Below are 22763 nucleotides of genomic sequence, written 5' to 3' on the forward strand. Positions count from 1 at the left end.
GAGCTTTTACTTGGCTTGCAACCTTCCCAAACCTCAATGTAATTGCCTTAACCTGCTCTTTAGCCTCCTTCTTGCCTGGAACTTCAGTATCACTAGGGAGAGTACCAGGTTGACGATTCAGTAAGGCATTGGCAATCTGCCCAATTTGATTCTCTAAGGTCTTGATAGACACCGCTTGGCTCTTGCACATGAGCCTCAACTCCTCTAATTTAGATTTTTCATTAGACTGTTGCAGCTGGAGTTGTTGTCTTGGTGCATATTACGGTTGCTGAAAACCAGGAAGGTTATACTGCTTTGCTGGATATTGCTGATAAGGCCGTTGAACCGCATTCTGAGTGTTGTTCCAGCTAAAGTTCGGGTGATTGCGGTTGTTGGGATGATAAGTTTCTAGAACAGGGTGCTGCGACCTCTGAAAGTTGCTCACGAACTGAGCTGATTCACTAGAAATAGCGCACTACTCCGTCTTATGTGCACCAGCACAAAGCTCACAAACACTAGTGATCTGGTTAACTCCATAATTAGCCAAAGAATCCACCTTCATCGTCAAATCCTTAAGCTGAGCAGCTATTGCAGTAGGTGCATCTACCTCTAGAATTCTTGCCACCTTTCCTTAAGTTAGTCTCTGAGAGGGATTCTGGTATTCATTAGCATCTATCAGTTCAATCAATTCATAAGTTTCATCGTAGCTCTTAGTCCATAAGGCTCCACCTGATGCTACATCGAGCATGGGTCTAGACTGTGCTCCCAAGCCATTATAAAAGCAGTTAATGATCATCCAGTCAGGCATCCCATGACGAGGACACTTTATAAGCATCTCCTTATATTGATCCCAAGCTTCACACAAAGACTCTCCTAATTGCTGCGCAAATTGAGTAAGAGCATTCCTGATTGCAGCAGTCTTCGCCATAGGAAAGAACTCGGTAAGAAACTTTTGAGCAAGATCTTCCCACTTAGTAATAGTGCCTAGTGGTAGAGAATGCAACCAACACTTAGCTTTATCCCTCAGAGAGAATGGGAAAAGCCTTAGCTTTATAGCATCTTCAGACACATTGTTGAATTTGAAAGGGTCGCAGATCTTGATGAAATCTCTAATATGCATGTTGGGATTTTCTATCGGAAAACCCCCAAACTGAACCGAGTTCTGCACCATCTGAGTCGTGCTATCCTTGATTTCAAAAGTGTTACCCGCGATGGCTGGTCTGAAAATGCTAGCTGAATATCATTGATCTTTGGCTGAGAATAGTCCATCAAAGCCTTTGTATTCACTTCTAGTTCACCCATTGCAATAAGAGCTTCTTCTTCAATTTTCTCCTCAACAAGAACTTCTTCCACTACTTCCTCTGCTTTTTCCAATGTTTTCTATCGAAGTTGAGAATGCGTTAGCATACACGCTCTCTAGAGTACCTGAAAAAGCAACAAACAAACAAGTAAGTAAAATATCCGAGTCAGTGAACTTTAACGACCACTGATATCAAGCACATAAACTAAAAATAAACACCGAGTCCCTGGAAGCGGCGCCAAATACTTGTTAAGCCGTTAACACGCGCTAATAATACACGCATGTATACGCGTTCGCAAGTAATATAGAATTAATTCTAGTTCGTTCCCACATAGACTCTTTTAAGTTAACTTCAATCTATGCACTTATGCAACAATGGTATGGTTATTATCCAATGATAAGATGATAACAAGTTAAGATTGTTTATAACTACGAGATTATACTAACTAATATTAACTAAGAGATTAAAAGGTTGATTTACTTATATAACACAAACATGGGATTCTAACTTCATTACTACTTCATTCAATAGCCTTTTTGTTCTTAACCTTCGCATGCAATGGTGATGACACTAATCAGATAACACGAAACTAGTAAACGCCAACTTTCGTTGTACGAATACTCTACTACAAAGACATCCACAAAAGAGATAGAAGCTAAATAGACACCAATTATATTGAGACCCTATATGTCTATAGAATTTGACAACATAATGGTTTAATGCGCAAGTTATCTATCATGATTATATAGGGCAAGTAAGATGGTTAAAATTACTTACGAATCATGCATCACAATATATGAACCTATGCTAGCATGGCAAGTTCTAAACCCCTATATTTACTTTCGCTTCAATAGAGATTAACACGCTATCTTATAAGTTCGCGATGCTCATAAGACAAATAAGCACAACCAATACTAGGATATCATACAATCACCACACACTAAGGTATCGAACAAATTTAACTAAAGAAATCCATAAGTAAATCCGTTAGAACCCCATGATAACGATTAGCCCATAACCGAATTCATCATCACCGTGGATTCCGATGAAAGCATGGTATAATAAACTAAGTCTTTATAAACTGAATAATAAAACCAAAGTACGTTAAACAAGAGTAATAGGTTCAACAAATAAGAAAACTAGCATCCAAGATTATAACTTAAAACAAAGAATCACAAGAATAAACTAGATCCTCTTCACCTTGGTTGAATTGTGCTATACGGACGTCTTCTCCTTGCTCCTTGTTCCGTGCTTGTTATTAAAAATGTCTTTTATTTATCATTATATAGCATCTAAATCAGCATAGAAGTACAGAAGTCCAAATGGCTCCTTGAAAATCGACCTAGTGTGGCAGCGCGCTGTCCCAGCGGGGGCGCACTGACTTTCTGCTTCTCTGGTGCGGGCGCGCGCCTCATCAGCGCGGGCGCGCCGTCCTTCTGGTAAAAACTTCTAATTTTATTTTCTTTGCTGGTTCTTGATGGCAATCCATGAGCAAACATCCCTAGCACCTTCCTAACACCAATTTAGCACCAAAGTAATGCTAAATCTCCTTGATCCCTTATTTATGCCTGAAATGCAAAACACTACAAAAACGCATCAAAAACACAAATAACTTGGGTACAAAACACCAATTCAAGCCTTTATAGGACATTCTAAGTGGACATAAATGCCACTTAACTTGTACATAACAGTAACCTGGTCAAATCCCCTCCAATTTAAATGGAGGTTCCCGTTTTTGATGAATAATACACTGTCATAACCACAGTTTTAACTGTGAGTTTAACTGTGACTCCTGTCACAGGGTTATCTACTACCTCCATACCCTCCACTTCAAACCAAACAGGCATCCCATCTTCCTCCAACACTACTCAACAACCTTCTCACCTCATGTCTCATTGGCTACATGATGCTCAATCTCAGCCAATTATAATGAATGGTCTCCTTGTAGACAAACTAGCCGGCCTTGCACACATTACCCAACAGTTACTCACAGCTGACATATTCAATCAGGATTATCAAGCTATCTTGTTATAATATAAAGAAGATGTTGAAGAACAACAGAACGAGATTGTTGATGAAGCTGAGCTATGTTTTGTGAATGTGGATGATTGGCTATCTAAAAATTTCAGTTTGGATATGGATAAGGTCTTGGATAGATTCAGAGAAAAATAGGTCACTATCCTAGGAAGCAATGCCAAGGCTCTCAGTCCACAGGAAGTATATGATGCTATCACAGAGGTCTATAAGGCATAGCTCAAAGTTTTCCATCTCATTGGCAAAGCATTGGAAAAGACACTGGATAGTCATATAGACAAGATCAGGGAGTTGGTGACAAATAGGATCGATCAACTTGGGCCATCTCATATTGAGATCAAAAATAAATTCAATAAATTTGCTAAGAAAATGGCCAAGTTTGATATGACTGGTGTGGAGATCAAGATCAAAAACTTAAAGCAATCATTTTTGGCTCTTCAAGAAGTTGTCCAACAACAAATCACTAGCAACAATGACACAAAGGTCAAGTTGGAGCAACTTCACAATGCCAGATATGAACCTTCAGCCTTATTGATGAAAGGAATCAAAGAATCTGTTTAAGCCACTTTTGGTGCTCCTCTCTCTCATCCAGATCACATCAACCAATCTCCACATCAACCAATCTACAAACCTAGTCTCTACAGAAACAGGTCTCCACTCTTCAAGCCTCCAATGATTCTCTTACAACAGAAGTTCAAGCTCTCACTAATCTGGTGCAAAGTCAACAGCAGGATATAAATTCCCTAGTAGACTCCCACAAAAATCTTCAAATGCAAAATTCTATTTCTCTGGGAGCTATTATGGGTGCTTTGAAAATTCCTCTTCCTTCCTTGCCAGGGCCTGAAATTCCTACTCCTCTCATCTTGCCTTCTACCAAGACTAAGGGGGAGATAGAAACCAGACTGCTAAAATCATCATCCAGCCAAGTCACATCTCAGAAAAGTCAAGTTGATGTTGGTGCAGAGAGACTACAAAAAGCAACTGAGGGACCCTGTTTGGATAAAGAATTTGATGAATTACTCAAGGCCCTCAGGGTTTCTCTAACCAACAACTTCTTCACCTACAAAAAGGCTTTGGACAGAAATATCAACTTTCTAAGGGTGATTATGGTAACAAGAGATAACTTTGCAGAGAGGAGGATTGTGGCCAACATAAATGACTTTAGTGTGGATAGATGTATGCAGGTGTCTCTCAACTATCTCATATCTAAAAGAGCATCTGAGCTGGACATCCTAATAGACAAAGTCAACAACGTGATTCCAGAGGACACTCTATTGCTAAATGAACTTAGGAAGGTTCAAGTACCTGCCTTTCCAGAAGCATATCTCCAACCTAGCAAGGGAGTGACCTACATCTGTTAATCAACCAAAAAGTGCAGACATTTCATGATTCCAAAGCACTGTGTCATGGGGAACCTGAGGCTAATTATGACACTGGATACAGATTTGAAGACAAAGAGGAACAAGACTGTAGAAGATGAGGAAGTAATCAAGATATTGGGAAGATACTTGATAAATGCTGATGACCTGTTGCCTAGAGCCCAAATTAACACTAAAGATGATTTGGATGATGATGAGCAGAAGAAGGATGAACACAAATCTTCTAGCTCAAATCCAAGTCAATCTTCTAAAGTAACAGACAACAAGGTGTATGAGAAGAGAAAAAGAAATGAAGATAAGAAGGATGATGGGAAGAAAAAGGGAAAAGATGGAGAAGGGGATTCAAAGAAGAAAACTGTCGAAGAAATAAAAATTACAAAAATCCAACCTACTAAAACCTCCAAACCAAGACAAACACAATCTCAACCAATCCTACCTCAAAAGCCTAAATTCTTGTATATACAAACTGCAAACTCCTTACTCAAGATACCAATCAAATCCAGCCAAGTCACACTAAAGAAAATCACAAACCTACCTTCATTCAAGCCTCCAACCCAAACCCACTTCAAGACTGTTGGGAGAAAATGAAGAAAAATGCAAGCTGATGCTGGTGTCATCTGGAACTACTTCAATCAAGATGACTTTTTGCCTCTAAATATGAGCATAACAGATGATAACTATTTCCAACAATTATCTGAAGAAATTGTCAAAGTTTGGGTGGTGTCTTTGGCAGAAGTCAGAATCTACTATTTGGATTGCTCCTTTATTTTGCTTAGCAGGAAAGTAATGAAAACATCCTCAGCCACAGAATTGAAGAGGGTGATTAGCTTGATGAAGGACAAGGATACAAGTACAAGGATGTAGAAGGAAATGATGTCTGAAAGGTTGAGAGAAAGGAATGAAAGACATGCAAGAATAAAGGCTTAGAAGGAAGAAAGGGAAAACCAGTATGCCAGGGAGATTGAGAGGTTTGAACAGAGATCAAATGAGCTCAAGGCAAGGGGGCTGAGCAGAATCTCAAAAGATACACATTTTTTAAACATTCAAATTGGCAGATTTTCAAGGTTTAGAGTTAGTTACCTCAACAGTTACTCATTGGATGAATGGCTTAAGTTGGTAGAAGCCTTAAGAGGAACATAAATAATTGAAGAACTCCAAGTGCTAGTAAATCTCAATGACCTCATTAGGAAAGAACCAGGCTATGAAAAATTCACCCAGTGTCTGTAATGTTTGAACTGATGTAACTACTAAATATATAAAAATTTGTATTTGTCAATTTTTATGTATTTGATTTAAGCTTAGGGTTATTCTTGTTATCAGGAATGACTTTGTAATAAGCAATCTTCTCACAAATTGGGGGATATTGTTGTGCAAGACATGTCTGTACAATAATAAGACTAATTCACATTGACAACCCTAAGATTAAGTTGTTTGATAATCAATTTCGTATTCTATATTATATTTCTTGAGTCTATAAAAAGGTTAGAAGATTAGATTGGAGAATTTTTTCTGTGAACGGATTCAAGCTAAGAAATAAACTCTGGAAGAAGATCAAGCCATGGTCATGCCTTACAGAAAAGTGTGGAAGCTTGGAGTTGAATAAAACTGTTCTATGAAAAATGTTCTAAGTCAATATATCGACAAGTCACAGATCAAGTCATTCGAGAAGTCCAGAATGACTTATCGAGAAGTCCAAAATGACTTATAGAGAGGTCTCAGAGATATGGACAAGTCAAATGAAGATGCAGAGAACTGGAGATATTGACAAGTCATTTATGCATCTAGAGAACTCAGAGATATCGACAAGTCAAATGAAGATGTGAAGAATTGGAGATATCGACAATCAATTTCTCATATAGAGATCTCAGAGATATCGACAAGTCAAAATTTATATATAGAGATCTCAGAGATATCGATAAGTCAATTCTACATGTAGAGATCTCAGACATATCGACAAGTCATTTCACATGCAAGAATCTGGAGACCTTGACAAGTCAAGTATACCTATAGAGAACTCAGAGATCTCGATAAGTCATTATACTAATCGAGATGTCACTTCTCTATAGACCAAACTGGAGATCCCGACATGCCTCTCAAATATATAATGCAGACAAGTTAAAGATTCAAGATTATCAGTCAACAAATGATCTATCAACTAGATTGAAAAGTCTACAAAGTAGATGGGAGAATATAAGATCAAGGGCCAAGATTAACTGGACAAAGAATGGTCACAAACCTGCAAGATTTTGCATAAATTTGCTAAGCTAGAAATGGAAATAGAAAAGGTTGCTTTAGAAAGTAGTTTAGTACATTTTAGTGCAAGTCTTGTAAACCCGTGCTGCTAGTCTATAAAGCATGCATTGGTCCTTAGTTTACAAGTAACAAATAAATTTAAATTTTCTTGTATTCTCTCAAGATAGAAGCTGAGTTCTTATTTTTTTAAGAACACAGAATTCGTAGCAAGACATACTTAATTAATACAAATTAAGTGAGTTTTGAAAATACTGTGCTTGTTGATTTATTTATGTAAACATAATAACTCTGCAAAATCTAAACTGTTTTGTTAACCTAAAATCCAAACAAATTCGAAAAGGCTACAAATCCAAAAAACACATTCACCCCCCTTTGTGTTACATTCAATATTTTACATTTTATCCCTTTTATTCCTATATAACCTAGTATTATTTTTACACGTTTTTTTATTCTTATAAGCCATATAATTTTATTGATTTTTATAGGTTGAAATCCTTATAATTATGTTTTAAAATAAATATGTTCATACACTGGCCCAACTAAATAGGTTCCAAAAAATATAAACCACAACAAAGTTAATAGACCATGTGTTTAAATTAGAATATTTTTAGTTAGATTTTTTTAAGTTGTTGGTGGAATTCTATTTTAATAAATTAATATGGATATTATAGACACCGTATTTTTGTTTTACCCCTAGATAATAATGTAATTGTTCAAACCGTACTATGATTACAATTTTATTTTTGATTGGGTACCTGGTTTCATCATAGTAAGGTTACGCCGTATTTTGGTTTCACCCCTATTTTTTTTATTTCATATAGAGTTCTATGTTATCTTTTAATGAAATATAAAACTGTCAAAATCATATTATAATTACGATATTTCTATTTTTCATAGATTTTTTTTATCAAAATAATAAAGCTATTTGAATCATAGTATGATTACAATATGATTACAATACTTCTATTTCCCGTAGAGCTCTATATTATTTTTTAACGATACAGTATCTGGTTTCACCGTATTTTCGTTTAAATCTGACCAGATTTAGTAGTACTAGATTTTACTATGTTTTGGTTTACTATTTTTTGGTTTCACGCTTAATTTCGTAATATAATTCCAATACTTCTACTTCCCGTATAGTTCTATATTATTTTGTGGTTGAAATAATAAATTTGTTCGGAACATGTTTTTTATTTATAATACTTTAATTTTTCTTAGATATCTGTATTACCTTTAATAATAAATTATTTAATTTTATCATACCGTCAATATATTATGTTAATTATATTATTATAAATAAATTTAGAAAAAAATGGCCCCGTACTTCACACGAGTTATATCTTCTGGTTTATAATAAATTAAGAAATTACATTTAAATGTCACGCCTGAACTTGACTTAATTCCTATTTATTTCATCTCTGTCATTCGTAATTAACTTAAATGTCACTCTATAGTCGATATACATTAATTAATCAATTCTGTTTTAATCTATATATATTATAATAGCAGGGGAGTGGATCGGAAAACTCTCAAAACATTCCAAATCATTTTCTTGAATTCTTATTTTTTGACTTTTTTATTTTAAAAAATGTTCTTTGCATTTAATAGTATCCTAATAGTCATTTATTACACCTATTAATTATGTATTAAGTATACTTTATTTTTTAACTATATAAAAGTTTAGCAAAGTTACTTTTTGCCATTATAATTATAATTTCAATATAAATTATTAATTACTAATATAATAATGATTATTTTAAGGTGGAATGATGATCAATTGATTTATATTGTGTCATTTTTTATTGTTCATTAAGATCTCGAAATTTTTCCATGCTCATGCATTAGTTAAGAAGAAAACGAATTTCATTTCACATTTGAAAACGGAGAACGGAGATGTAGTATCAGATAAGGAGGGCATGCATAGTGTGGTGTTCGAGTATTTAATAGAGTCTTTGCTGGGCAGGTTCATAGTACTGTGATTGAAGAGAAAGATGAAGGTAATTATATACCGAAGAGCTAAATATAAAGCTTGTGGTTGAGCTAAGTTTCGATGAGTTTACATTGGCAATTAAGCAAATGCATCTGGATAAGGCTTCTGGTCCTGATGGTCTTAAGCCAGCTTTTCTTCAATACTTTTGGAATAGTCTTGGCATGGAGGTGTTTAGAAGTTGCATGGAGTGGTTAGAAAGGTGTTCTTTTCCTGCTGAGCTTAATGATACAAATGTGGTGCTTATTCTGAAGAAAGACAATGCAGAGTGTATGAAAAACTTAAGGCCTATAGAATTTTGCAATGTATTATATAAAATACTTGCTAAAGTTCTTGCCAATAGATTAAAGTTGATACTCCCGGGTCACATATCTGAAAATCAGTCTGCGTTTGTTCCTGGTCGTAATATTGTAGATAATGTTCTACTTGCTTTTGAAATTATTCACTTTATGGAGGGGAAGAATTCGGGTACAGATGGAGAAATAGCGTTGAAGTTGGACATTAATAAGGCATATGCCCGTGTGAATTGGCTATATTTGAGGAGAAGAATGGTGCGGATAGGATTCTGTGCAAAATGGATTGAGTGGGTTATTCTTTGTATGAGTACTGTGCAATACAATGGTTATTTTAATGGTACTCAGGTTGGTCCTATTATACCTAAACGTGGTTTGAGACAGGGTGATCCGTTATCACCATATCTGTTTCTTTTGTGTTTGGAGGGTCTATCTCAGTTGATCAAGAAAGCAGAGTTAAATGATGAATTTCATGGATGCCAAGTGTGTCCTAATGCACCAGCTATTACACATTTGTTGTTCGCAGATGACAGTTTTTTGTTTTTCCGTGCCAATACTGCTGAAGCTAATAGAGTGAAGGAGATTTTCATTAGGTACAAATTATTATCTGGTCAAGCAGTTAATTTCCAGAAATCAGGAGTGTTTTGCGGTGGCAATGTTCGAAGAGATAAACAGAGAGAATTATCGGTGATTTTGGGTGTTTGGGATGATCTAGCAAAGAGCAATTACCTTGGTTTACCCTCGTTGATTGGAAGGTTAAGGAAATCTGTCTTTAATTTTATTAAAGATAGAGTGTGGAAGATGATTCAAAAATGAAATGCTAAATTACTGTCTCCTGCATGAAAGGCTGTCTTGATTAAAAGTGTAGCTCGGACCATTCCGTCATATGCTATGTCGTATTTTCTTCTTCCGCAATCAATCTATTAGGAGATAGATAGATTACTCAATGGTATTTGGTGGACGTCTGGGGGTTCAAATTCGAAGGGCGTTCATTATTTAGCATGGGATAGAATGAGTATGGAAAAATTGAAGGGAGGGTTGGGCTTTCGAAACTTGACTGGTTATAATTTAGCTGTGCTGGGGAAACATGTATAGAATTTTATTAATTATAGTGGTACGCTGGTTGCAAGAGCTTTCAAAGCAAAGTGTTTCTAGAATTCCCATATCCTTCAAGCAAGGAAAATGAAAGGTGCCAGTTTTAATTTGTCTGGTATTTGGCAGGCAAAGGAGGAGATTAAGAAAGGTTTTTGATCGGTATTAGGGGATGGAAGTATCATTAGGTGTTTACCGACCCTTGGTTAAGAGCAAAGATAATTATCTGGTTGAAGATAAGAATAATAGTGTATATGGAGATACTAAATTTTGCCATTTCCTCAAACATGATGCTCGTGTGTGGGAGGAGAACCGTGTTAAAGAGGTGTTTGATGAGGTAGATGCCAAAGCCATCTTATAAACGAGAACTCTATAGAATGCAGCTCATGACAGAGTAGCTGTAACACCCTCCAAACCCGGGTCAGAAGTTTGGGGCTCACAACACACAAACCATAATATATAAACTGTATATAAAATATTATATGCATTGACCCTTCTTCACACAACTATGGATCGCAACCGGTTAAAGTATGAAAACAAGCCACAACCTTAACTTTTATTACATCGTACCAAATCCCAACTAGTTCAACTTACAATGGCTATTGATATCGTACTTACAATCTTACATGACTCATTTACTATGTAAAGCTCCTGCTAGCTCGGTCCAACTTAACCGGAAACCCTAACTCGCACACTGTACAGGGAATTCTCGTTACCAACAATTTCCTTTTCAACTGTTGAAAACATAAAACGATTTGCAAGAGTGAGTTAACTAGCTCAACAAGTCATAATAGCAATAACTGAGGTGAAACAATAACCAATTGAAATGATTCATAAGAAGTTAATTTTCTGAATAGGCAATGATTAGAATTGGATATTCACTTTTCATTTTAAAAACCAAGGTTAGGCTGCCGATCAGTCAGTCACTAACCCCGAGTAATGCTCCCAGCTTTGCTCTATATACTGGATCCAAGGCACACATTGGCCTATTATGACCACGAATCTGGTCCGACCACGAACCTGGTCCACATTTATAAAATCATCCAATTCTAAAGCAATTCAATATGATAAGCAATGTAAATCAATAAGATGAATTATAAACCACATTTATCTTGAAGCGTAGGATGATTCACAATACCATGAAGGCATAACAGGGAATTCAAAAAGATTGGCTTTCAATCAAGGAAAGAATCAGAAAGTAGGAGACCAAGGGTTCAAGGGTTCAAGGGTTCCAAGAATTGGTCTTCTGTTAAACAAGGAATAAGGGTTGGTATGTTAAGAAATTCAATATTAGAAATCAGTATGTGGTAGATTTGTATTTGTGGAGTAGTATCGTATGTGTATGGCTCGTATCTGGGAATTCAATAATCAATGGTTTATGAAGAATAAGGCTTATGGCTCAAGATCAATAAGAATCAAGGTTCAAGGTTAAATAGTTTAAAGCACTTGCAATATAAAACATGAGTTATTTTGAGTAATAGCGACATGTTATGAAACAGTTCGAAAATATTTGCAATATATCTTGAAGAAGGTTCAGAAGTACTTGCCTTATTACCGATGATTTCCAACTTTACTTGTACCCATATAACAGTTTTACTTTTCCATCACTTTCCTTTTTTTATGTGCCTTGCTTCTATTGATCGATCACTTGCTTTCTTTTTCTACACTTCCGTTCTATTTACTGATCACTGGCTTCCTATTCTATGCCTCGCTTACTCTGCTAGACATCACAAGTATCTATCAACACTTGTTAGGAATATGTGTATTAGTTTGATGATAAGTTAAACAAAACACTTAAGTAGAAGTCTAGTGTTTGTAGCCTCAACGGATAAGACCATTTTGCCTATCCGTTGATGGAGTAGCTTTACTTAGAAATAAATTTAGTATTGTAGCACATTTCAGTTTCTATATTTAAGTTATAATTCTTAGATATTGTGGGAAATTATAAGTCATATTGACTACTAGTGGATATGCAAATAGGAGGGCTAATTGTAAATATTTCATGCCTTGTAATTTTGTATAAATGAAGTAGTATCATCTGATAAATTAAAGGCCTTCAACGGATGAGAAACAAAGCTTCAGCGGATGTCTCTAAAGCTTCAACGGATAACATCCATCAACGGATGAGTGCATCAACGGATAAAGCTTCAACTGCTAATGCATCAATGGATAAAGCCATCAACGGATGAAAGCTTCAACGGATGCTCAGTTCAATAGCAGTTGACAGTGACAATTCATAAGCTGACAGAGGCACATGGGTTGACAGAGACAATCGGAATGTGGTAGCCTCTTGGAGGAATCAAGAAAATGCAGCATTTTCATTCTGGTGCAAACAAGGAAGTACTCAAAGATTCATAGATTATCCTAGATTGCATTGGATAGAGAAATGAAGAAGAAACATGTGAAGAACCTTTTTAATTGTATTTGTACTTTTGTCGTCACTTGTAAAACTTGGTGATATATAAACCAAGTTGCAGCTAGTAATTAGAGTGTGAATTTTTCCAGAGCTGTTTAGAAAAAATCCAGAGAGAAAATCATCTAATTTGTACTAGGACGCAGCTGTGATCAATTCTTTGAATCACAGATTTTCTGAAATATACATCTCTGGTGGAACAACAAACCACCAGAAAAGTTTTTGAAGCCTTTGTGTTCTTTATATTTGTGTCTTGAATATATATCTGTCTGCATCGGCTCAAAGCAATTCACACACAACTGTTCATCAAAACACTTAGCCTTTAAAACTGCTCAAAACTTGAAAAAGTTTTGAGATTTACATTCAACCCCACTTCTGTAAATCTCATTGTTAGTTCCTTGGGAATAACAATTGGTATCAGAGCAAGCTCTTAACTTACAAAGAGTTTAAAGATCTATTCTACTTGTGGCGCCCTCCAAACCCGGGTCAGAAGTTTGGGGTCCACAACACAAACACAATATATCAACCTGTATAAGAAATATTATTTATAATGACCCTGCTTCACAAAACCACGGATCGCAACAGGTTAAAGTTTGAAAACAAGCCGCAACCTTAATTATTACATCGTACCAAATCCCAACTAATTTAACTTACAATTGATAATAAAATCATTCTTACAACCTTGCTATCTCACTACTGCCATAAGCTCCTGCTAGCTCGATCAATCATAATCTGGAATCCTAGCTCGAACATTGAACTGGGAAACCTTGCTATCAACCGTATCCTTCTTAACTGTAGAATATATAAAAATATTCGCAAGAGTGAGCTAACTAGCTCAGCAAGTCATATTATCACTAACTGAGGTTAGACAATAATAAATGAGATGATTCAAAGGAATCAAGTTTCTTGTTAAACAACCAATAGAATTGGATATTCATTTTAAGTTTTTAAAACCAAGGTTAGGCTGCTGATCAGTCACGCACTAACCCCGAGCAAAGCACACAATACTGCTCTAACTACTGGATCCAAGGCACACATTGGCCTAACTTGACAATCGATATGGTCTGACCACGAATCTGGTCCATACAAAGAAAACTATCCAATTCTAAAGCATTTCAATATGATAAACAATAGAGTTCAATAAAACCAGATCATAATCAATAACCATAAAACATTTGTAAAAGAGCATGGTAAAAGTTCATAGTTACCAAAAAGGGTATGTCAAAATACATAAAAGAAGTGGCCTCCAGCCGGTAGGATAATCGGGTATTAGTTGAATAGTGTTTTTCCAAAGTTTTAGTGCTTTGATATCACAAGGTATGGTTAAGTATAAAAGTTTCTGTATATATAAACAATTTTGTTCCAGTGTTTGGTATATGATGGATATATATTTGTGGAGTAGTATCGTATTTGTGTGGTTTAATATTTGGTAAATCCACAAGAAATGGTTTACAAAGAATAAGGCTTACGGCTTAAAGATCAAATGGTGTGGCTCAGGTTCAAGGCTGGAGGATTCAAAGTATTTCCAATATAAAACAGAGCTATTTTGAATATTAACAATAGGTCACAAGAGAATTTAGAAATATTTGCAATAAATCTCGAGAAAGGTTTAGAAGTACTTGCCTTATCATAATTGATTCCAACCTCACTTGTACTTGTCTACGACTCTATTCAACCACCATTCATCTGTTTCTCCTATGCCTTGCTTCTAATCTCTGCTCACTTGCTGTATTTTCTATATGTCAATTCTATTTTCTGATCACCTGCTTCTCTTTCTTACGCCTTGCTTACTCTGCTAGGCATCATAAGTATCTATCAATATTCCACTCATACGATTCTGTTCAACACATACTTCTATCTACCCTTCGTTTCACCCAAATCCGATTAACGGATTGAAAGTTACGCCATAAACAGTAATCATCGAATATATAAACCGACAGTCAATCAACAAGTCACACATAATACATCACGTAATCAATGACATATCATTTATAAAGACATTTCGGGTCATAAATAGGCTTTCTGGTATTTAAAATGATTTTTTTTAAAACATTTTTCGGAATTAAAACAGGTCGTTGGATCAATTTCGGAATAATAAACAGGGTTCGGTTGGCCAATTCTGGCTCCGAAACAATTTTAGAATAATTATCGAGCCTTGAAAATAATTTAGAATAATATTTTAAAGCTCGAAACTATTTTTCAAAATTTTTAAATCATTTTTAAATAATTAAATCTAATTAAATAATTAATTAAAAATCAATTAATAATTAATTAAATCAATTAATCAATTATTTTTTGAATTAATTGACTAATTAATCAATTAAAAATTAACTGAAATTAATTAACTAATTAATTCAGATTTATTTGTGAATTAAAAATAATTTTCGGAATTAAAATAATAATTTTTAGAATTTTCAGAAATTAAAAACGGATTTTTATAATAAAAATAAATAGGAAATATGATTTTTAAACATTTTTAAAATAGGAATCCAATTTTTGCAAAGTCTGAAAACTTCAGGGACTAAACTTCATCATCTACAAAACTACAGGGACTAAACTGAAATTTTGCAGTCCAGTCGCCGAAAAACACAGGGGTGGCCGGAGAACACGATTCCGGCCTCCTCACCTTGCCACAAGCTCCAGATCACATCTACGGATTACCAGGAACATAACCATGCAATCAAATCGATCTAACAATCCCTGAGTTGGCCGGAATTTGGCCGTGAAGTTTGCCAGTTTCCGGCGAACTTTGGAAATATTCAAAACACAACTCCCTTCTCTACAGACCTCGTTGATTCATGAAACTTATACGACTGGATTGCAAATTTTACAGAGAACACAATCCACTATATCACAACATCAATCTATTCCAGAATAAGAAACCCCCAAATTTCAATTAAGAACATTCATACGGGTTATAAACCCAAATTTTGAAATTCGAAAATCCAACTCAAATTTGAACATGTTATTGGACTCCAAATCAGACGTATAATATACCAAAATCATCAGGAAAACAAGCTCTACAACATGCAATCATCAAATCATACAAACAATCATCCGAACAAAAATTCATATTTTTCATGAAAATAATTCGAAAATAATTAAATTTATAAAAAATCAACCTTTGATTCTGCAGTAAAACAGGTCCTGGAATCTGATAGTACTCCTTGAGACCTTCAAATTGGTTACTCCAACTTTCCAAACGGATTTCACTAACACCTTGAATTTGTGGTTTGATTCTCAGAAAGGTTTATGAATATATGATTTTTCTCTGTAAAAATTATATAATTATCTGTCTGCAAATGATTTTGATACGAAATAAAATACGGTAAAAGGCTATTTATAATTACGGAGAATTAGTATCCTGTTGGATCATTCCGGATATAAAACGGTACGTTTATTTATAAAAACTGATCCAAACGGTATCGGTTTTCGGGATAATTATCCAAATCAGTACAATTTGTACTGCGGTCTTGGTCTCAGCGCCTGGTTACACGTACTACGAGGTGATAATTGGGATAGTTTAATAAAAAGCTCCCGTTTATCGAAAATACGGGTTTTATTGATTTACCGAAACGAATATTGTATCGAAAATGTTGCGCCGGGACCCGCGCAGGACAAACCATACGCCGGATCGCAAAAGTCGAAACACGGAAAATGCTCGGAATATTGCAATTAGGTTAGGAAGGAGTTCTCGGAAGAGTTTCGGGTTCTAAAAACGTAAAAACGGTTAACGGTGGTTGGTTCCCGTTTTCATAAAATAGGTTTTAAATACCCGGAACAAGAGTTTAAAAAAAAATCCATATGATTCCTATAAATTCATAAATTAACATAAAAATAATTAGGAAGATATGACAATTATCTATATTTTATTTTGGACATAAAAAATTGAAATACTCAATTAATAATATTTTTAAACATCCAAACATATTTAACACTTTACAAATAATTCACAAAATAGATACTGAACATACATACTAATTATTTATTAGCAAAAATAATTACACGATATATCCCGGATATTACACTACTAACATCATGAGTAAGAAGGATATTGGTGTAAAGATTCCAATCCTGGAAAGAGATAATTATCATCACTGGAAAGCGAAGATGCATCTACATCTTTTCTCTCAAGATGAAAGCTACATCAACTGCATTGAAAATGGTCCCCACATCCCTCACAAGGTGGCCATAGCTGCAACTGCCACAGTTGCTGTTGGACAGTCTATTCCCAAGCCAAAAGCAGAATGGACTGATGAAGATATTGAAGAGGTTCACAAGGACAAGAAAGCCATGAACATTCTGTTTAATGGCCTAGATCAAGATATGTTTGATAATGTCATTAACAGCCAAACTGCTAAGGAAATTTGGGATACTGTGCAACTTATCTGTGAAGGTACTGAACAAGTCAGAGAAAACAAAATGCAGCTTCTCATTCAACAGTATGAATACTTTCATTTTGAAGAAGGTGAATCACTGAATGATACCTTCAATAGATTTCAGAAACTGTTGAATGGATTGAAGCTGTATGGCAGAGTGTACCAAGTCAAGGATTCCAACTTAAAATTTCTGAGATCTCTACCAAAGGAATGGAAGCCTATGACTGTTTCACTAAGGAATTCTCAAGATTATAAGGACTTCACACTTGAAATATTATATGGAATTTTGAAGACCTATAAACTTGAGATGGAGCAAGATGAGCTGTTGGAAAAGGGAAAGAGAAAAGGTGGATCAGTTGCACTTGTAGCTGACAATGAAAAGACTGAAGCCAGGAATGAAGAAAAAACAATGCCAAGTCTTAAAATTGGCACAAGCAAATCAGAATCAAGCAAGGGAAAGGACCAAGTAGCTGAGGTTGAAGATAGTTCCAGTCAAGATAACTCTGATGATGTTGATGAACATCTGGCTTTTCTGTCCAGGAGGTTTGCAAAGATGAAATTCAAGAAAAATGCTAGATTCACTAAGTCAAACAAAGAACATGGTGGACAAATCTAAGTTCAAATGTTATAACTGTGGCATAAGTGGACACTTTGCAAATGAGTGTAGAAAGCTAACCTCTGATAAGAAGAAATTTGAGCAAGTGGATTATAAAAAGAAATATTTCGATTTCCTCAAACAAAAGGAAAGAGCTTTTCTGACTCAGGATGACTGGGCAGCGGATGGATCCAATGAAGATGATGATATGGAATATGTCAACTTAGCCCTGATGGCCAATTCTGATGAAAATGAAACTAGTTCATCAAGCAAACAGGTAATTACTACTGACCTCTCTCAGCTTTCTAAAATTGAATGCAATAAAGCTATAAATGATATGTCCAATGAATTATATCATTTGCGTGTTTCCCTTAAATCACTAGGTAAAGAAAACACAAGAATTAAAGAGAATAATTTATTTTTAAGTGATAGGAATGTTGTGTTAGAGGGTAAGGTAATTGAGCTTGAAAAGATTAAAATCAAATGCTTATCTGTTGAGAGTGAACTAGAAGAATCTGTCAAGAAAGTAGAAATTATTTCTAAACAATTAGAACATGAACAAGATGTAATCAAGGCCTGGAAAACATCTAGAGATGTTAGTGCTCAGATTGTCAAGGTTCAAGGAATTGAATCACTCTGTGAGAATGCCTGGAAGAAAAACAAAAAGGAAGTAGAATTAATTGATGGATTGTCAAAGGATGTGGAATCAACGGATGATGAAAGTTATCCGTTGAAGGAAGAAAAGGAGCATCCGTTGAAGGCTCATCAATTAAAACAGGCAAGTGATTCTGAAAAGAACAATTTGAAAAATCTCAATAAGAAGTTTGGTTCAAATTCCAAGAACTTTGTCAAAGAAGAAGCTAGCACATCCAAAGATGTCAGTAAGGTAAATATAGGACACATGACTTCTTAGTTGAAAAATAGGCTTCAGATGGTTGAGGATAAAAAGGAAACTAAAAGGAAATCTAATAGAAATGGGAAGGTAGGGATTAACAAACACAACAATTACACACCTGATAAGTATGCTCCTAGAAAAAGTTATGTGCATTGTAAAAGTGTTAATCATCTATGTGCTAACTGCAAGTCTGTTAAGAATGCTCCCATGCCTTTAACTCTTTCCATGCCTAACATGTCTATGTCACCTCTGCATGCTATGCCTGTTATGTCTCAACAGAATCCTCATGCACATCTTGCAACCATGCCATATGTTAATAATCCTTATTTTGCTGCACTCAGTATGCCTCAAATGCCATACAACATGCCTATGTGGAATAACGTGTTTGCACAATCTATGCCTTATCAAATTCAACCAAATGTGCTAAATGATTCTGTGACTAACCCTACACTTCAACCAACTACATCTGAGATCAAGGTTGACCCAAAGTTACCTAAGTCAAAAGATGCAGGAGGTATGAAGTCTAGGAAAAAGACTAACAAGGCTGGACCCAAGGAAACTTGGGTACCAAAATCAACTTGATTTGATTTTGTTGTGTGCAGGGAAAAAGAAGGAATCTATGGTACTTGGACAGTGGTTGTTCAAGGCACATGACAGGAGATTTCACCCTGCTCACAGAGTTCAAGGAGAGAGCTGGCCCTAGCATAACCTTTGGAGATGACAGCAAAGGGTTCACTATGGGATATGGCTTGATTTCAAAAGAAAATGTCATCATTGATGAAGTTGCATTAGTTGATGGTCTCAAACACAATCTATTGAGCATCAGTCAACTATGTGACAGAGGGAATACTGTTTCCTTCAATTCTGAAGCCTGTGTTGTCACAAGTAAGAAGGATAACAAAGTGGTTCTAACTGGAGTTAGAAAAAGAAATGTGTACTTGGCTGACTTCAACTCTATAGATGCAGAATCAATTACTTGTCTTTTCAACAAAGCAAGTCCAGATGAAAGTTGGCTGTGGCACAAGAAGCTGTCCCATTTGAATTTCAAGACAATGAATGATCTAGTCAAAAAGGACTTAGTTAGAGGAATGCCTCTAGTGGAATTCTCAAGGGATGGACTGTGTGATGCTTGTCAGAAGGGAAAGCAAAAGAGAGCATCATTCAGTAAGAAGCTTGAATCAGCAATTGATGAACCATTACAACTGCTACACATGGATCTTTTTGGACCAGTCAATGTATTGTCAATTTCAAGGAAAAGATATTGCCTAGTGATTATAGATGATTTCTCAAAGTTTTCATGGACCTACTTTCTTGTATCAAAGGATGAAGCTAGTGAAATCATTATCAATCACATCAAGCAAGTCAAGAATCATCCAGATTTCAAAGTAAGGAATATTAGGAGTGACAATGGAACTGAGTTCAGGAATTCTACCATGAGGTTGTTCTGTGAAGAAAATGGGATCATGCATGAGTTCTCAGCTCCAAGGACTCCACAACAGAATGGTGTGGTGGAAAGGAAGAACATATCACTAATTGAAGCTGCAAGAACAATGCTTGAAGAGTCAAAACTCCCAACATACTTTTGGGCTGAGGCTGTTAACTGTGCATGTTACACTAAGAATATTTCTCTAATCAATCAGGCAAAAGGCATGACTCCCTATCAATTGTTCAAGAGAAGAAAACCAACCTTAAACTTTCTTTATGTCTTTGGATGCAAATGCTACATTCTAAGGAATCAACCTGATCACAAAGGGAAGTTTGATGCAAAGGCTGATGAAGGGATATTTGTTGGTTAATTTGCTGGAAAATTATATAGGGTCTACAATCTAAGAACCAACATTGTTATGGAATCTGTGCATGTTGTATTTGATGATAAAAAATTGATGGACAAACAGATGAGGGACATCATGAAGGACTCATATTTAACAACATTGAGATATATTGTGATGATAGTGAAGATGAGAATGATGGAGAAGGCACCTCGAAAAGGATTCAAAATCTGCCTTTGGATAATGCACAAAATGCTGCATCAGTTGAAAGTCATAATTTAGCATCCGTTGATAGAAGTAATACAACATCCGTTGAAAGACAAAGTGCATCATCCGTTGAAGTACATAATGAAGCATCCGTTGATCATAGTCCATCAACGAATAATTAATTTACTTCATCAGTTGATAGAACTCCCAGTTCCTTTCAAAGGATCAGTAACTCAATTTTTGGAATTTTTGAAACCCTTATGAATAGTGTTTTGCTGATTATGCTGAATAAGAAAACTTTTCATGCCACACTATGTAGGGGTTCTTTTATTGATCTTCTGGGATATTATTAGTACTCTATGTGGTATATAAGTGTATGTAAAGATCGTCAGAATCCAAATCCGAACACTTTAATTTTTCTCGAAAATCCACCAGATACCGAAAGAATTGAGTATAAGGTAACATGATTAAAAGGATTTAAATTCAAAGATTATAAGAGAGGACCATAAAATGAATATAATGTATTGAGAAAGGTTAAGGGAACCCAAGTAATAAGATCCCGGGTATGATCCCTCAAACAATAAATGAGAACGAAAGTTAAGCGAACTGTATAACAGATCAGCGGTCATTAGCCAAGTGATTAGGAGTTAATCAAAGAGTTAATGGAGGGTGATGTCATCTCACCAACAAGAAGAGGACAAGTGTGGGATGATGACATTAGGGGATGACTTAAGCATGACAAAAAAGGAGGGATTAGTTGGTTGATTGTGAACCATTCATTCTTTACCATAGTAAAAAGTTAATTAAACAAACAAAAGGATGTCAACCAAGCAAAACAAATCAAAAACACAAAACACAAAGTTGACCTTCATTATCCAACAAGAAGCTCTCGACCTTTTGTCCAATATTTCAAAGAAAGAAAAATTCAAATTCAAGTTCCAAGCTTTGTTAATTGGTGAGGTAATTATTCAAGGTTCCTTATGTATAGATATAGTTATTCTATGAATCTAAGCTTCCATTTCCTTCACAATCTCTTCCAATAATTCAAGGAAGAAGATGGTGAATAGTAACTTTCAAAAAATAACTTTAGTTTTCTTGAATTTTTATGAAAGTTTAAGGTTATACAAGCAAGGATCAAGGTTCTTTAGGCATTCAAAGCTCTTGGGTTGCGTTAAGAAGCTTCAAGAAGGTATAAACTCCAAACCCTAGCTTTAGTTTTGAGTATTTAGGAATGGTTATGATTGATATAGTATATGTGAAGCATGATGCTTGTTTGTTTAAAGTTTGGTTGAGTTTGTAGAGATTTTGATGGTTGAATCTTGGTAATTAGTTAATGAGCCTTAATATGGTTAGTAGCTTTTGTTGTGATTGAATGAGTTGGTTAAAACATGAAGTAATGGACTGATGTGGTGAGGTTTGTAGGGATTTTGGGTTGTAATGTTGATTGTGGGTTGATTGTGGATTGATTTGGAGTTGTACAAATTTGGTAATCGCGTAAACATAGCCGTCGTAATGTCCGATTATCCTAGACTGTTTTTGTTCATAACATCAGAACCCGAGAACTCACTGTTAGGTTTTTACCATTGCCATGATTAGAGAGTTCGTGTTACGAGCTTCGTTTTGATATGTGGTACGCTTGAATCCAATGTACGGTTTAGGAGAAACGACCGTTTTAAGTAACGGCATTTTGCAAATGAACCATTACCCCTCGCCTTACTTTAAAACATTGGTTAAGGACCTTAAATGACTAATTGGGGTATGAAACAATTATTTAAAGTGGATAGGGCAGTTGGTAGGGTTACTCGCGAAAGAATCGTCTTAAAACCCGTAATGGTTAATTTATTAAAAATGGTGGAGCCGAGGGTACTCGAGCGACCTAAGTAAATTGTTAAGCGCGAAACCGAACATTAGGGTCTAATTGGTTAAAGTCTAGTTTCTTAAGCGACCGGGGTTTAATTCCAACTTATGTGGTTGTTCATAGGTTATCGGACCCACTCTAAGCTTAAGTCTATCCGGGAGCACTCAGGCAAGTTTTCTACCCGTTATACTGTTGTTGTGATGTAAATATATGGATATGCATTATCTTGTGATAAGTGCATGATTGTTATTCGCAAATCTTGCGATATATTGGAGCATGCTCATATGGTATATATGCATGTCTGTTTCGTAATCTTGATATCTATTTGT

At 35.5% G+C, this 22763-nt stretch overlaps 1 non-coding gene across 1 annotated transcript; it reads left to right on the forward strand.

Moving 5' to 3' along the window:
* Positions 1–785: 785 nt before the first annotated feature.
* Positions 786–892, forward strand: LOC141675345 (small nucleolar RNA R71). Its single transcript, XR_012556003.1, has one exon. It is a non-coding gene; the product is annotated as a small nucleolar RNA R71 (small nucleolar RNA).
* The last annotated feature ends 21871 nt before the right edge of the window (positions 893–22763 follow it).

The sequence above is a fragment of the Apium graveolens genome, chromosome 7 (assembly GCF_009905375.1).
Source record: "Apium graveolens cultivar Ventura chromosome 7, ASM990537v1, whole genome shotgun sequence".
Lineage (NCBI taxonomy): Eukaryota > Viridiplantae > Streptophyta > Magnoliopsida > Apiales > Apiaceae > Apium > Apium graveolens.